Source organism: Aphelocoma coerulescens, assembly GCF_041296385.1.
Source record: "Aphelocoma coerulescens isolate FSJ_1873_10779 chromosome W unlocalized genomic scaffold, UR_Acoe_1.0 ChrW_unloc_scaf_1, whole genome shotgun sequence".
NCBI lineage: Eukaryota > Metazoa > Chordata > Aves > Passeriformes > Corvidae > Aphelocoma > Aphelocoma coerulescens.
Genome location: NW_027184080.1, coordinates 8,841,821 through 8,855,990, shown reverse-complemented (window position 1 = coordinate 8,855,990; position 14,170 = coordinate 8,841,821). Strand labels below are relative to the sequence as shown.

The 14,170-nt window shown below is 46.3% G+C and overlaps 1 protein-coding gene across 15 annotated transcripts in view; it reads left to right on the top strand.

Moving 5' to 3' along the window:
• Positions 1-14,170, top strand: part of LOC138102701 (vasculin-like) — a 147,369-nt gene that overhangs the window by 92,719 nt on the left and 40,480 nt on the right. The gene's annotated exons all lie outside the window — the stretch shown is intronic.

Sequence of the window (14,170 nt, the reverse complement as noted above, 5' to 3'; positions counted from 1 at the left end):
TAAACTTAGTCAAAATAAGAACCTTTCTCCTTGAGGAAATAAGTTTAAACATAAAAGCTAAAACTTAAATTGTTAATACTGAGGTCTGAAACTTGTTGCTTATTTTAAATGGTACTTTAACTTGCTGATTCTTTTTCTCACACTTCCCCATTATGTTTTGCATTCATAGGCAACTCTAGGTGTAGGCCAACCCCTCAATACAAATATGTAATTGCTAAAAACTTTTGCAGGAGCCTAAACAATAGGACTGCTTTCTATTTTTGTTCTTTTAGCAGCTTTCATGCAAAAGTCAGGAAATAGAGTTATCTTTCAATAAAAGAGTAACAATAGCTAATTTTTTTTCCTAACCAGGTTGTGGAAAATTATATAGTGACTTCAGTGTTTTAAAACCTTTGCAGCACTCTGGCAGTGGCTGCTGTATGATGTGTCTCAATTTGTTCTGAAGGAGAGCAAGGCTTCCAGGCTTTCTAGGTATCGCTCTTCACAAGCAAAGGAATCACAGAATATCCTGAGTTGGAAGGGACCCACAAGGATCATTGAGACCTGTCGCTGTTGTACCGGGGATGGCGAGAAGAACAACACAGAATTCAAGTCCAGGAAGAAAATGGGATTATTTAATTAATTATAAACTCGTTTATATAACTTGGTTCGCAAGAATGGCTAAGGCTATTGGTCCTCTGACCAGCCACCTCTTAGAGTGATTGGCTAAGACTCTACAACACCCATTTCAAAATATTTTCTTCAGTGTACCATAACAAGGCTGAAAACCAGGCTACAGGTGCAAGATAAAGTCTTGGTTTACAAAAACCTCTTAATTGTTTACAGCAACCCTGCATGAGAAAGCAAGGCTTTCACAGGATGCTGCAGAAAGATGGAAAATTTCTCTGCTTCTAGCTTTTTTGTATCCACGATTCCCCCTTTTTGTTTAAGACCAAAAAGGTAGCGTTTGTAATCCTCTGCGGGATCCCTTGCAGCAAGGAGAACAAACACAGCATAAGGGGTCCGTTTGGTAATGGCTGTTTCCAAACTGAATCCAAATCAGATACTGATTTAAAGTAGGCAGAGAGATTCTCCAGCAATGCCATGGGAGATACATCTAATGAACCCAATTCTACATCAGCTATTAATTCTACATAACCTTAAGGGCTCTACATCAGTTGCTAATTCTGGATAGCCTTAAGGGCTTTAACATTCTGAGTCCAAAACAAAAGGAAAACTTAAAGTTCAGTCTCTGCTAGTAGAAGGACCATCCGACTGATGGTTGACATCCTGGTCATCATCAGAAGGATCATTTGGTTGATGATCTCCATTCTGGTCATCATCTGGAGGTTGCCTTGGAGGTTGCCTGTTCTGCTGCTGGTGTCGCAGGTCAGGGCGAATGCATATTGCAGGTAGCCATCATACCTCAGTATCTGTGGAAACGCAAGCATACCCATGACCCCAAGCAATAAGCTCGTGCGGGCCTTCCCACTTCTCAGTGAGTAGGTCCTGTACCCAGACCTTCGCTCGAGGCAGGCGCATCTCGCCTGCAGACTGCAATGAGAGAAAATGGTTCAAAATAACAGGATTATTTGAATTTGGTGGCACTGTAAGAGGATTAATTGTGTACAACACTTTTTCTAATCGACTCTGGGGTTTCTCCATGCATTCCCCCTTTTTGTTTCTCCAAAACACGCTTCAAGGTGCCGTGTGTGCGTTCAACAATGGCTTGGCCAGTAGGAGAATGCAGAATACCCAAAGTATGATTTACACCCCATAGGTGTAAAAACTGCCGCATCTTCTCTGAGACATAGGTAGGGCCATTATCGGTTTTCACAGAAGAAGACACGCCCAGGACTGAGAAAGCGAGTTTCCAATGGGCAATGACATCATGGCCTTTCTCCCCAGTATGAACAGACGCCCACATAGCTGAGGAGAATGTGTCAATAGACACGTGCACATACTTAAGTCTGCCAAATTCAGGAATGTGTGTTACATCGGTTTGCCAAATCTGCAAGGCTTTTAGGCCTCTGGGGTTTACCCCTCGATAGCAGAGGTGCAGCGAGTCCATGACAGTCAGCACAAGCACTGACAATGTCGCGCGCCTCGGTGTTAGGTGGAACTGCTTCTGCAGGGTATGCGCACTTCGATGGAAAAAATTGTGCGATGCCTTGGCTTGTGCAATTTTGTCAGGCTGAGGCGCTACCCAAGCAGGGCTAGCTAGTCTGTCAGCCCTTAAAATTGCCTTCTGTTATGAAACATGGCAAAATGGTATGGCTTCAAATGTGCAGAATGTAATATGGGTGCACTCGAGCTTGAATTGCATACCACAAAGTTTTTAATAATGAAAACAGAGCTGCATTATTGACTTCCTTCAGAAGTGAACAATCTTAGCGTTGAGTTGTGTCTGCTACATAAGCAGAATCAGTGACCAAATTCAAAGGTACCTGACAGAACCGCTGAAAAGCCATGGCGACAGCCCTCAGTTCAACCAGCTGAGCTGAGCCTGACTGGTGGCCTTCCAGCCCCTGCCACTCAGATTCCTCCTTCCAGGTAACAATAGCTTTCCCAGTTTTCCCGGACCCATCGGTGAAGAAGGTGGGTCCTTGCACTGGCACCCGACTATTTTTTGACCGCAAAGTGAAGCTTGTTGATTTTGCCACTTGCAGTAATTTGTGGCTGGGCAGATGATAAGCAATCTGTCCTGAAAAGTTTTGCAGTAGACTTTGCAATGGAGCACTATTGGCCAGGCTCCACTCAAAGTATTCCTGCTGTACTGGAAGAACAATTGTTGCCGGGTCTGCTGCCAATAATTGCAAACACCGATGACAGCATTTGATTATCAGACAAGCGATCAGTTCAAACAATGTGGATGCTGTCTTTTTTGGCTGATGTGGCAAAAAGACCCATTCCAGGATGTGCAAGGGATCAGGCCACTGTTTATTCCATTGGCCAATGATACCTGTAGGATGTAGATCTGGAATGGTAATGAAAACAGTGATATCAATGGAGGGATCCATTCAATAAACCTGACGAGTAGAAACAGCCTGCTGCACCTCCTCCAGCACTCGTCGCGCTTCAGGAGTCAATTTCCAATGTGAATTCAACTCGGGGTCCCCTTTTAAAATATTAAAAACCGGGGAAAGTTGTGTCATGGTTAGTCCTAAGTAAGGACGTAACCAATTTATGATACCCAGCAATTTCTGAGCATCATTCAAGGTCTTAATAGAATCCGAGAATTGCACCTCTTGGTGTTGTATAGTTTGATCCAGAATTTTTGACTCCTAAATAATTCCAAGGAGGATGCTGTTGAACTTTTTCTGGACCACTTGCAATCCATAGGAATGCAGAGCAGCGAGCAGCTGAGGCTGTATCCTCAGCAGCTCATCCCGAGTGGATGCTGCCACCAGGATATCATCCATGTAATGGTAGCAGTGTGCCTCAGGAAACTGCTCACGGACTCTGGACAAAGCCTGAGCGACATACCATTGGCAGATAGTCGGGCTGTTCTTCATGCCCTGAGGTAGAACCTTCCATTGATACCTCTGCGTAGGTTCAGCATTGTTAACTGCAGGCACAGTAAAGGCAAATTTTGGTTTGTCATTAGGATGCAAATGAATAGTGAAAAAGCAATCCTTCAAATCAATGATCAGGATCACCTACCCCATTGGAATCATGGTGGGTGAGGGCATACCAGGCTGCAATGCCCCCATACTTTCCATCACTGCATTGACTTGTTGGAGAGCCTGTAACAATCTCCATTTCCCTGACTTTTTCTTAATTACAAAAACAGAGGAGTGTTCCAGGGACTACTAGAAGGCTCAAGATGTCCCTGACGTAATTGTTCCTGAACCAGCTGAAGAAGGGCAGCTAATTTCTCTTTTGGTAGGGGCCACTGGGGTATCCAGATGGGTCTGTTCACTAGCCACCGCAAAGGCAGCGTAGGATATACTGCGCCCTTCAGCACAGTGGCCCCCATCAAAAATTTGTCCCAATCCGTACCCCCCAGGCAGCCAACGCATCCCGCCCCCAGAGGTTAAGCAGAGCTGCAGTGACATAGGGCCTAACTGTAGCTTTTTGTCCCTCTGGGTTTTTTACCAGTACAGGTCGTTCGCTTAAGTAGCTCTTTGTGGTTCCTCCCAACCCTGCGATGGCTGACCCCACAGGGGCTAAAGGTCATGCAGGAGGCCATGCAGAGAAAGAGATGATAGTCACACCAGCGCCCTTGTCGATCAAACCTCGGAGCTGAATCTTGGGTGGCTGGGCATTTGGCAGGATTAGGGTACATGTCATCTGCGGCTTTTGGCTGGAGATGTCTGCAGTCCAGAAGATCTGCGGAAGTCCTGTAGATCCAAAGCCACCATCTCTGCGACTTCATTGTTCTGACCTGGGAACACACAACTTAAAAGGCACAAGTTGAGCAATGCAAGTCTTTTCAGGAATAGTGACGGGGGGTGGGTGTGGAAACCATAGCACAAATTTGGCCTGTAAAATCAGCATCAATAACTCCTGGGTGTACAAAGATCCCCTGAATGGTGACACTAGATCTGCCCACAAGCAATGCACTGAAGCCTTGACGTAGGGGCCCAAATGCATCCAAGGGAACCTTATGAACATGACAGGAGTCTAAGATGATTGTTGCTGGGGTGTGCACATCCACCCTGGCTGATCCCTGGGTGCTGCCTCTAAGCTGGCTGAGTAGGCCCGTGTCGGTGCCATGCCCTGGGGAAGTATTTGTGTCGGCACACAATTCTCCCTTGTGCTCCTGTTCACATTTCCCGAGCTGGTCAAAAGCCAACCGTTGGCATGGTATATAGATTCACAGTATTTTGCACAATGACCTGGCCTACCGCATCTCTCGCAGTGAGCACCTCCCTATTGTCTTTCTGCTTCCCTCTAGCCTGTTTCTGCTTGCTCTCAACCTTAGGCTTCCTTTGTCCACGATCAGAATTTACCTGGATAGGCCACAAAACTGCAGCCAGATCAGATTTATGATCCCCAGACCCCACCTTAGAGAAGGCCTCAACCATCTCTGTTAGAGTAGGTTCCCCTGGCAAAGCATCTATGATCTTTCTACACTCATCATTAGCATTATCTCTTGCTAGTTGCCTGCACAACATCTGTTTTAAGGTCTCATCTTCGACCTGCTTCTCAAGGGCCGCAGAAACTTTTTCCATGAAGGATAAAAAGTTCTCTTTCTGCCCCTGAGATATTTTCACATATCGTGTTTTAGGAGCAGCCATGTCTATGCTTTTTAATAGAGCTCCCATACCAATCCTTTGAGCCTGTTCAAGGACCTGAGGATGCCAGGTAGCTTGGACATCAGCATTAGAAAAGACATTAGCTCCCATAAGAACGTCTGCTGGAACTCCATGTCTGGGATCAGATGGAGGCACCTGCATATTCCCAGCTGCAGCTTTTTCAGCCATCCTTCTCCAGTTGCTCTCAAAAACTGTAAATTGCACAGGTTGAAATATTGCCTGACCTAAATGCTTAATATCAAACGGAGAGAGCAGCTCAGTATTCAGCACTCTAATAACTTGCATGACTTCAGGAGAACCGAGCCCATATTGTGCCACTTTAGACTGTAAATCTTGGATCACTTTCTAAGCAATAATCTCATGCTTGTCATGCTGACCCGAGTTAGGAAGGGCTTTCTGCATAGGAAAGGCTTGGATAACACCCTCCGAGGGGTCACTATCGCCTTGATCTACCTGTACACCACATTGAGGTACTGTAACAACCTGATCAGGTCCCTTTTCATCTTCAGGCACTTTCTCTATTAAGTCCCAATCTCCCACCTTCAGAGCCCACAACTTGACCACCTCCCAAAAACGCTTTGAATTTTTTGGACGCACAGTCACCTTACACTCTGGAAGTGTCCAAGGACGGTTGTGGAGCAGCCGTGTTACTGGTTGCCAGCGTCTGACCATCACCACAGCCTCCTGCAGCGGAGCAGGTGTTTCCACAGTAACACTGCTTGCATCATCGGGCAGGCAGAGTACGGGCACCGAGCCAGCAGACTGTGTAGAGGCGGAAGCTGTAGACAGTTGCACGGGGGGTAGCAATGCAGCTACTCACAGCAGTGCAGCTTGAGACGTTGTTGCTTGTGGTGGCACTGCTGTCCGTGCAGGCGCTGCTGCCGCTGCTGGAGCCGGCAAAGCCTCCGCTTCTAGGTTTGCCGCTGCTTCTGGGTTCGCTGCCATGGCTGCAGCCGCCATGCTGGTTTGCATAGCCAGCTCGTGTCGCCCTGGCGCGGGTCTGGCAGTGGCTGCCTGCAGCAACACCTCTGGCAGCGCTGCCAGCTGCCAAGATATCCACCATAGGTGGCTGCGCTCTCTGCGCCTGCGCCAGAAAATACCCAGATGCTGGCGCATGTGCCGGATAGCCGGGCGCTGTGTACACAGATGCAGATCACCAAGGCGCTGGAAACGTAGTTGCGGAAGACCAGGGCACCATGGACGCACCCGGGAGCGGTGCGGGTGGTCCTTGCGGCGCCACCAGGGCCAGTTGCAGAGGGGCAGGTGGCAGTGCCAGGGCCGACTGCGGAACGGTGAACGGTGATGAGACCGACGCCACCATGACAACCCCTGCCCCTCCCGACTGCAGTAGAATCCCAGCTGCCATGCCTGTTTGTGGCAAAGGCGGAGCCATAGGAAGGACAGGTGCCACAACAGTAACTGAAGTAAGCGGCTGTGCAGGCGTCTGTACCACGGAGGAGGGAGGGGAGGCCGCTGGGACGAAGGGTGGGGGGCGCTCCAACTCTTTGCGTTGTTCAGTTATCTTTGCGAGCTGTTCCGTGGGTGAAGGGTATTTCGGCATCACAAACTTGTGTGGAGAGGGATATTTAGGAGGAACTTAATCACAGGGTGAGGGATAGGATCCCCGCACAGTCTCCACGACTTTCTCAGTCTCTGACAGTATTGGAGGCTCGGTGACTGTGCCGCCTGTACTTGCACTGTCCTGAATCAGTCCTCACAGAGAGCTTCCTCGGAAATGTCAGCTCCCGCGATAGTTATCACAGATTTGAAGGCAGAAAGTACAGTGCTTTCTTTTGAGGATTTATGTCCCATCTTTTCAGTCTAGGGTTCCATCCCCTCAGACGTGTGTGGGGGGGTGGTGCACGTACCTTTTAAGTTCAGTTACGGTTGTAGTATGGGTTGCAGGTCACCAGATGTCACTGTTGTACCGGGGATGGCGAGAAGAACAACACAGAATTCAAGTCCAGGAAGAAAATGGGATTATTTAATTAATTATAAACTCGTTTATATAACTTGGTTCGCAAGAATGGCTAAGGCTATTGGTCCTCTGACCAGCCACCTCTTAGAGTGATTGGCTAAGACTCTACAACACCCATTTCAAAATATTTTCTTCAGTGTACCATAACAAGGCTGAAAACTAGGCTACAGGTGCAAGATAAAGTCTTGGTTTACAAAAACCTCTTAATTGTTTACAGCAACCCTGCATGAGAAAGCAAGGCTTTCACAGGATGCTGCAGAAAGATGGAAAATTTCTCTGCTTCTAGCTTTTTTGTATCCACAGAGACCAACTCCTTGCCTTGCATAGAAGAGTCCCCAAGAAAGAACAGTTCTGTTAGCTACATGGATCTGTAAGCTATAGTGTAGCAGTTTGTTACAGATTACATGTTGGTATCTTACTTTATTACAGTTCTGCTATTGCAAGTCTTGTTATCTAATTGAAAAATTGAAATTAAGGCTGTTCTTAGTCCCTGTTAAAGGAAACTTAATATTCAGGACAAGAGGAATGTTACCATCCCCTTTTAATGACCATTAAAAATGTATACTACTGTTAGATTGCATTTTATCTTGCGTTTACGGGATGGGAGCATGTGAGTACTACAAAAATTCTTTTCATAAATTTTAATGAGAGCTAAATATACAGTTATCACAAACATTTTGTAACATCTATCTGATAAACAAAGCTAAAATAACTTAGACTATTAAGATGGGTTTTTAAAATGTAGGATATGGTGACTGTTGTGGTTTAGCCCCAGCCAGCAACCAAGCACCACACAGCTGCTTGTCCACCTGCCGTCCCCTCCCCCCAAACAGTGCCATGGGGAGGAGAATCAGGAAAAAACCAGTAAAACTTGTGGGTTTGTGGAATACTCACAGCTTTTTACCGGCTATCACTTGTAGTTCAATGCCTTAGAAAGCTTTGAGCAGCCTAGAGAGGTAGCACGGGCAATCTAGCATTTCAGTAGCTCTAAAAGCAGCAAATAGTAGCTGCAAAGCTGATATCACCAGTAGAAGCAAAGAGGGAGAAATATAGCTCTTGGCTTAAGCTATAGTCCTGCTTTCAATAAGAGACAGAGACACACAGATGTTGTTCGCAGAAGGGATGCAAGCCAAAGAGGGCGGGCCCGCTCTGAGGTCCCTCTTTTATTCAGGAGAATGGAAAGAGGAGAGCTGGGGGCGGACCCGGGGTAACTGGCCAATCAGACACTGCTCCAGCGTTTGAGTTTCTTTCAGTTTTGCCCGCACTTGGAACAAAGGAGTTCAGAGCACATGGCAGGGACAAGTTCTGGCTTGTTTGACCAGGGAGGGGGAAGGGCAGCTCAGAGCAGGCAGCAACATGGGTTGAGACAAGAACAGTCCAACAATTGAAACAACGTAAATATAATGTAATAGCAAAACCAATAGTAATAAAAAGGAGAGAGAGAAAGAGATAAAACCAGCCCAGCAGGGATAACTGGGATGCCAGGAGGAGCTGTGCTTCAGCACCAATCACCTCCAAAGCAGCTCAGACTCCTTCATAAGCTGCCAGTATCTCCTTTTCAGTTTGAGTATAGCAGGCCTCTGATCCTCTGTATCCCGGACTCCAAAAACTTAGAGGTCCACCTTGAGTCTCCCCTGGTGCTTTCTGCCAAAGGCTCCAGGTAGGGCCATTGTTACAATCCGCTTAATATGAATTGTGGAAAGAACCTCAGGTTCAAATATTCCCCAAAATGAGATTAAAACTTATTTTAAATATTGATACCAAAAAATTGATCTATTTTATTTAACAGTAAATGAGAGAGAAAGAAAGAGAAAGAAATAGAAAAAGAGGTGGGGGATGTGGTGGTGCATTCCTCCCTCCTCCTTTCTAGGCTGCAGTGTGATCTGAGAAATGCTTGTTAGGCCTCAGCCTTGAAAACAGCACCTGGGCTCAGCTCTTCCCGAGCTCATCAGAAACACTGTCTTGCTCCCAGGGAACTGTGGTTGTCTAACAAGCTTCTCTTTTCCTTATGACCAGCCTTGGAGAATATTTTTGTTGCCTGAATGGCATAACATTCCTGTTCTCACACTTTCAAAGAAAATGCCGACCCAAACTGTGGCCAGGATGAAACATTGTGTGCGAACCCGCGACATTATGACTAAAGCCCACTCTCTTGCGACCCTATAAACAGCAGTCCAAAGTGAGACCCTTTTGAGCTCTCCTGGACTGCAGTGGGCTGCAACCACCGATCTCCCTCTGGGGGGAATGCCTTTCAGAGCTAGCAGACTCGCAGGTTTGCTATACTTGGAGGATCACTGAAAAACGACTTGTCTTGGGCCAATATCCTCATTCCTCGAGGCCTGATCTTTCACCCATCAGGAGATGCAAAAGCATCTGAAGTGAATATTTCACTGATCTATGAGGAGAATTTTTCACAGGTACCTTGTTTACACTGACTCTTTCTCTCTGGGTGCATAAATGTCCTCATATGCTATAGCAAATATGGGAGAAATGCTGTTTTCTTAGATGTTTAAGTACCTTAAGTACTTATGAAAGTTAGGCCTATAATTAAGGTTAAGTTATAGTTATAAGCTAAGTTAAATGCTACTAAGTGGTGTTCTTTTGCTAAGTTGCTAAGTTCAACGTCAAAATTAAAAGTTAGGTTAAATGCTGTTGTGTTATTCCTCTGTTAGATTGTTACGGTTAAGCTATAAGTTAAGCTAGGTATAAGTTAAGTGTTTTCATATGTTAAATTGTTAGGCTTAAGGTATAAGTTAAGTACTGTTAAGTTTGAGTGTTGTTAAGCTTTTAGGCTGTGTTCCTTTTTATCCTTGCCCACACTGTCTTTTGTCACATGCACCTAAACACACCCCACACCCCCCTCCCCCACCCTAGATAGTTCTCAGTTCATTTCTGGTTTTATTGCCTGGATTTTGTTTGGTTTTGTTGTTGCTTGTTTTCCCTTGTTGTGCCTTAGCTGTCCTGGAAGTAGTAGAGTGAATCTTGCCAATGAATTTGTCCTGCTTTCACTTAATATTAAATCTGGTTTTTGCTAATACCCTTGCTGATGATTTTTTAAGCGATCTCAAACACTTGTTCATAACAAGGGGAACAGGAAGAGTGACAGAGACAGATTAAGTAGAAAATATCACCCCTCTGTGGATCTTAATGGCATCCCATTGATCCTCTCCATCTGGTCTTCTTGGTGGTGAGAGTCCCCCACCAAAGGCATAGAATTCAATGGATTAATATACATTTGGGCCAGGTGGGAACGCCCAGGTACCTCCCTTGACAGGGTCAAGTTTGACACTGTCTCTTGCAAGACTGGATCGGTTGCATCACTTTGCATCATGTGCAGTGCTCTGGTTCAAGACCTCAGGAATGAGTCTGGGGAGCACTTCAGGGGTCTTTGATGGATTATGACACCCCATTGGCTGCCCCTCATGTGAATGTCCCTTGGTTGTGGCTTTCCTGGGGTGTGGGGTTTTACAGCTGAGCCAGTTTGTGTGATGGAGGAGGGGTGTTCACTGCCTCTGACCAGAGGTTATGCCATACACCCAAAACTCTCCTCTTTGTTTGGGGGGAATCTGTGCAAACCTGGTCTCAGTAGATAAGCCTGTGGCCTATGGCATCTGTGCCAAAGCCAGACAGGGATAATTTTCAGGACAGCTGCTGGGCTTGGCCCTCCCATGGATGCTCTCCCAGCCTTATCTATTTCTTCCCAGACCTGAGAGGATTGAACAAAAGTGTCACTTTTATCTTATCTCAAGTTCTCTTAGGCCGCTTAACTCACAGTTCAAGGTTTCAGTCAGGACGCCCATTCAGGGTGGGGTTGGCTTTGGTGGTGCAGCTTTGTTGGTTCAGATTCGTTATACAGTTTTGCTATAATAGGCAAAAGTCTTTCATATCAATGTTTAAGCCACGAACTATAACATTTCAGTCTCTGGCAGCCATTCTCCCCAGTGCAGTATAAAGCACATTTTTTACATCTTGTCCTGTTCAGACTGTCACAAAGACTACAGCATGAACTATCTCCTGCTTGATTTGTTCAAAGACTTGTCACTGCTCAGGGCCTCATTTGAAATCACTCTTCTTCCAGGTCACTTGATAGAGGAGGCTGATTGTAATTTGGAATATGCATTCTCCAAAATCCCACAACACCTAAAAAAGCATATGTTTCTTTCTTATTAGTTGGTGGGGACATGGCTGTTATTTTGGTGATCACATCCATTGGAATCTGGCAACATCAATCTTGTCATTTTGTTCCTGAAAACTGGATCTTCTGTACAAGTTCCTTGACCTTGCTTTGTTTTATGGCAAAACCAGCTTTCAGAAGGATTTGGACTATTTTCTTCTGCTGTATTTCCCCACACAATGATGTCATCAATTTATTGCAGGTGTTCTGGAGCTTCACTCTGTTCCAGTGCAGTCTGGATCAGTCCATGGCAACTGGTGGGGCTGTGTTTCCACCCCTGGGGCAGTCGATTGCAGGTGTACTGGACACCCCTCCAAGTGAGAGCAAACTGTGGTCTGCACTCTGCTTCCGAAGAGATAGGCGGCTGTCTTGGACACACTGACCACGAAGCGATCGAGTTTAAAATCTCTGTTGACAGGAGTTAAAGTGCAAGCAAAACCTCAACTCTAGACATGAGGAGACCTGACTTCAGGCTGCTCAGGGAATTAGTGAGTAAGGTCCCCTGGAAAAACACTTCTGAAGGTGCTGGGGTCCATCAGTGCTGGTCACTTTTTAAACATCACCTCCTAAGGGCACAGGAGCAGCAATTCTCAAATGTTGGAAATCAAGCAGGCAAGGCCAAAGGCCAGCTTGGCTGAGTAGGGATCTTCTCTTGGAAATAAGGCAAAAAAAGAAGGTATAGGGCCAGTGGAAGCAAGGTCAGGTGAAATGGGAAGAATACAGAGAAGCTGCTTGCCACTGTAGGGAGAAAATTTGTGTGACCAAAGCTCAACTGGAGTTGAAGCTGCCAGAACTGTGGGGGAAAATAAAGAGTTTTTTCAAATATATTAATGGTCATAGGCAGTTTAAAAATAAGTCAGAGATCACAGAATATTCTGAGTTGAAAGGGACCTACAAGGATCATCAAATCCAACTCTTAAGTGAATGGCCCATATGGGAATTGTACCCACAACCTTGGTGTTACTACAGGATGAGGATGGTCACCTCACAAACAGGGACACAGACGAGGCAGAGGTGTTTAATGCTTTTTTTGCCTCTGTCTTCAACATGGATGATAGACTAAGGGGATCCCAGTGCCCTGAGCTGGAGGCCCATGGCTGTGAGAATGATCAATTCCCAGTTGACCTTGAACTTGTGTGGGATCTACTGCTCCAGCTGGATCACTAAAAATATATGGGGCCTTATGGAATTCATCCAAGAATCCTCAAAGGGCTGCTGATTTCATCACAAAAAGTCTGCTATGATTTTTGAGTGGTCTTGGGAATCCAGAGAGGTCCCAGCTGACAGAAAGCTGGCAAAAGTCCCGATTTTCAAGAAGGGCAAGAAGGAGGACCATGGAAACTACAGGCTGTCAGTCTCACTTCAGTGCCTGGTAAAGTTATGGAGAAGGTTATTCAGGGGAAAATATCTGAAGGACAACACAATCATCAGTCAAAGCCAGCATGACTTCATGAGAGGAAAGTCCTGCTTATCAAACCTGATTTCCTTTTATGACAAGGTTCCCCACCTAGTTGATCAAGGGAAGTCAGTTGATGTCATCTTTTTGGATTCAGTAAAGCTTTTGATACTGTCTCTCCCAGGATCCCTCTGGAAAAAATGTCCAGCCCACAGCTGGATAAACACGTCATGTGATGGGTGAGCAACTGGCTCATGGGTTGGGCTCAAAGGGTTATAGTTGATGGGGTGAAATCAGACTGGCCACCTGCCACTAGTGAGATTCTGCAGGGCTCCATCTTAAGCCCTGTGCTTTTCAACATCTACATTAATGACTTGGACACAGGACTGGAAGGGATGCTAAGCAAGTTTGCATATAACACAAAACTGTGAGGAGCTGTTGACTCCCTTGAATGCAGGGAGGCCCTGCAGGGAGACCCTGACCAATTAGAGGACTGGGCAATCACCAACTGTATCAAGTTCAACAAGGGGAAGTGCCAGATTCTGCATCTGGAATGGGGCAACCCTGGATGTACAGACAGAATGGGGAACGAGATGCTGGAAAGCAGTGCCACAGAAAGGGACCTGGGGGTCCTGGTTGACAGAAAGTTGAATAAGAGTCAGCAGTGCCCTGGCAACCAGGAGAACCAAATGTGTCCTGGGGTGCATCAGGCAAAGCATTCCCAGCCAGTCAAGCAAGGGGATCGTCCTGCACTGCTCTGCACTGGTACAGCCTCACCTTGAGTACTGGGGGCAGTTTTGCTCACAACAGTATAAGAAAGATATAAAGCTAATAGAAAGCGTCCAAAGGAGGGCTACAAAGTTGGTGAAGGGCCTTGAGGGGAAGCCGTATGAGGAGCTGTTGAGGGCACTTGGCTTGTTCAGCCTGGAGGAGACTGAGGTCAGACCTCATTGCAGTCTACAACTTCCTTGTGAGGGGAAGAGGAGGGGCAGACACTGATCTCTTCTTTGGTGACCAGTAACAGGACCTGTGGGAATGGCGTGAAGTTGTGTCAGGGGAGGTTTAGGTTAGCTATTAAAGAAAGGTTCTTCACCCAGAGGGTGGTTGGGAACTGGAACAGGCTCTCCAGGGAAGTGGTCACTGCACCAAGCCTGACAGAGTTCAAGAAGCATTTGGACAATACTCTTGGGGGCATTGTGTGACTCTTGGTTATGGTCCTGTGCAGTGCCAGGAGGCGGACTCAATCCTTGTGGGTTCCATCCAACTCAGCATATTCTGCAATTGAGAAAAACGCATTGGTGATATCAATTATGGCACCAGTGGGCTGCCTTTGACTCCAGTTTGTACTGAAGTTCCAGCATGTCCAGTACAGCAGCACTTAG